Raw genomic sequence first — 3,940 nt, 5'->3', positions numbered from 1 at the left:
CAAGAGATTCTTGAATCGATCGGGCAATCGATTCCAGCTCTTTCCAGAGAGCACAGAGGCGCTCTAGATCGATCTACCGATCAATCCAAAGTCTCCCCAATCGATTGGGAGCAATTCAATCGATTGGGATCCGACCATTGGCCCTGGATAAAGCCATTGCGAGCATTTTCTTCAGCAGCTCTTTCATATCTTCGCCCAATTCTTCTCCGACACACAATGCCTTCTCCACAGAGCTCACCACCAGTTCTTGAAGCTTCTTGGTGCAAGGTGTTCTTGCACTTCCAAGGTCAAGAGGCATTCCAAACAAGAAGGGAAAAGCAAGCTAGGGTTTCTACCGTGTAAATCTTGTAAGGTTTACTGTTTTATCAGCTTGTAGTTTGTTCTTCTTGTGTATCTTTGTGTGTGAGTCCTATACAGGCTTCTCCACCTTCGGTAGTTACCGTAGAGGAGTGTTTTCATAGTGGAGAGTGTGTATCATGTGTGGATCCTTGGATTAGCCACCTCTTCTTGGTTAAGAAGCTGGGCTTTGGGTAGATATAAGGCTTTATAAATAAGAGGCTACAACAGGCACTGAGAGGAGGAATTAGTTTTGGTCTCCCGATGAGCTTGAGCTTCCCGTGTTCGCCCCGAACACCCAACTCAAATTCATCAATAATAACTCATATCACTAAAGAGTTATTATTGCACTACTGCACCAATCCTATATTACAATATGGGCTCCTTCTTATCATGAGTGTGTTAGTCTCCCTGTGTTTAAGATATCGAATGACCACTAATTAAATGAGTTACTGACAACTCACTTAATTAATATTTAGCTTCAAAAGTAGTACCACTCAACCTTATTGTCATGTAGGACTAAGTCCACCTACAAGGTTTACATGACAATCCTTATGAGCTCCTCAAAGGGACATCATCAACCTAGATCACTAGGACACAGTTTCATTCTATAATCAACAACACACCATATAAATAATATCATTTCCCAACTTATCGGGCCTATTGATTTAACGAACTAAATCTCACCCTTTGATAAATTAAAGAAATAAATATTAAGTATACGTGCTTGTTATTATATCATGATTAAGAGTACACACATCCATAATAACAGAGGTCATGTTCTTTTTTACAGTCAGTATAAAAAGAATAACCTCAAATGATCCTGCTCAATACACTCAGAGTGTACTAGTATAATTTTATAGTCAAGATAAACTAATACCAAATTATACTACAACCATTCCAATGGTTTGTTTCATTCCATTTTGGTTGTAAGCAACTGTTTATAATTTATAAGGAATTGATGACATGATCTTCTGTGTGACACCACACATCATGTTATCTTCAATATAAATTAAATGAACAACTACATTTAGCATATAAATGTAGAAATTTGACCAATATGATTCTTATTTCAAAATAAATGTTTATACTAAAAGCTAGACTTTTAGTATACATTCTAACAAAATGTTCTTCTATCCTCTTACAATCTTGTGCACATGGACAAATTTTGCACAGTGACCTTTCCGATATGGGGCGAACCCTTGCTCAACCTTGCACACAGCAAGTCCCCTCTCCTCCTTTTTTTCTTTTGCTTGGACGTATATGACTCTTCCTCTTCCTCCATTAATGGAAGAAATGAATGGGCTAAAAGATGAAGGGGAAGAGGTGCTCTTTCATCTTCCAACATTAGCATTGAAGAATCTATGGAGGGATTGCTTCTAATGTCATAGAGCATTGACCTTTATGGGGCATATGTCTCAAGACCCAAGCCAAGAGAGAAGGAAAGAGTCAACCCCCATATGCTTTGAGAATAACATCAATCTTGTATGTCATGCTATTACAAGGCTTGCTATGACATATGCTTTGAGCATATATAGTTGATATTAAGCAAAACATAGTGAAGGTCACTAGGCTGCAGTTAACCTCTACAAGTAGTTGAGAACAGTAAAGAACCTCCTCAAGTGCTTGAGAATGACTAAAGATATGCTCTTGGTGCATGGAGAAGGGGAAGGATAATCTGCATTAAGGGGCCAATAGACATGAGTTTTCAATTAGAACAGGATGATTTACAATCAAAGTTAGGAGTACTATTCAAGGGCGGTAAACTAGAAGAGTTCAAATCAAGAGACTATAATTGACACGACAAAGGAAACTAATGAGATTGCAACCACTATGGTAGCAAAGGAAGGTGTTTAGTTTCAAGTTCATTGGTGAACCTAAAATAGTTATAATGAGCACATTGGTCTAATTCGGGTGTACTATGGCAAGGGATTTGTTGTAGGCAAGTCTTACCAATGATGCAAGCATGTTCTCCTTTGATTCAATCTGATCAAGAAGTTTATCAAGAATGAAGACATCACATCAAAGAGAATCAACAAGTGATATTGTTATTGATCACTGTCTAGTAGAAATATAACGGTCATAATTGACCATTTGGTATGAAATACATGATTGATTGGTTTAGTGTAAGTAGGAGATTATTTATGACTGTGCCTTAGTGATAATCAAATTATAGAACTGATCACTATTATAATAGAGATATTATTTTACATAATTTGATTTGATTATCACTTAGATTAAATTTATATATAGTTGAATTCAATTGAGAATGATTATTAAGTTTAGATTTATTTAAGTGGTCCATAATTATTGAATAAATACTTGGACACATGTTATGTTCTAGTGGGATCGATACTATTTAAAGTATTAGGGAGATATTTTGATATAGGATAATCATGGAACTAAAATGTTGATTAACTTCAATATCTTAGTAGAAGCCTCATATTTTATAACCTAAAATAATGAATAGATTATTTATGTGAAATCAAAGAGTTTATCCGTTTAAATCACATAAATAAAACTCATGCAGAAATTATATGATTAATCCAAATTGAAGAAATGAAACAAATTTAAATTCTAAAAGACTTCTGATAAATAATTGTTATGAAATTCGAAACTTAATATTAAATGGGTGCTTCACAATTAATAAAGACACTCCTGCAATCACAATATCGTAGTCATTTCTAACAACATATGCATAATTAAATAGACCAATCCAGTGAAAATTGGCGATCGAGAGTTAAAAGTTGTATTTCAACAAAACAAACATTTATTGTTAAAGCAAAATAGTAGATTATTTGGCCAGTTATACCCTAATCTCGAATGCTTCATACAATGAGTTTGATGATAATTTGTAGAGAGATAAATTAAAAAATTGAATAGACCCCATATAAGATGGTAGCTAGGAACCGACTGGTGTTTGATTTTGACAATTCGTAGATTTTGTAGAAAGATGAAATCTATCATTCATTTTGATGACCCTCGACGACTATCTCATATCATTAGGACATAATAAATAAATCAAAAAATTAAAATTAGTCATCACATAATAAAATAATTTCTTAGTGTTTGCTAGAGTTTAACGCTTACATAATTCGATAAATCTATTATATGTTATACCATAGCATCTCTCTCATATCATTAGAAACAAATAAATCAAAAAAATTAAAACTAGTCAATTATACGAGAGAATAATTTCTTAATTCTATTATGATTCGACTCTGGCATAATATTTATAAATCTATTATATAATAATGAACTCAGCTATATCATTTGTAGAAAAAATAATTAATTAGATTAGGTAACGTCAAGTTTTCCCACCGATTATTAGGATAAATCGAAAAGCGCTCGTAGCGGGTAGTACAGAAGTCCAATATCCTTTAGTTACATACCATATTTGAGTAAAAATCATTACAAGAAAACAGGGCTTTAAAGACGAAAAAATCTGTCTCTGAAAATCATTTTTTCGTCTCTAAAAAAAAGTTTGAGACAGAATATTCTGTCTTAAAAATCCGTTAGTGAAAGCCCCGTAACTAATTTTGAAACGAAAATATTCCGTCTCTAATTTTAGAAACGGATGAAAAAACTGTTTATAAATCTGTTT

The sequence above is a fragment of the Zingiber officinale genome, chromosome 5A (assembly GCF_018446385.1).
Source record: "Zingiber officinale cultivar Zhangliang chromosome 5A, Zo_v1.1, whole genome shotgun sequence".
Classification (NCBI taxonomy): Eukaryota; Viridiplantae; Streptophyta; class Magnoliopsida; order Zingiberales; family Zingiberaceae; genus Zingiber; species Zingiber officinale.
Note: the sequence above shows the minus strand (reverse complement) of the source record.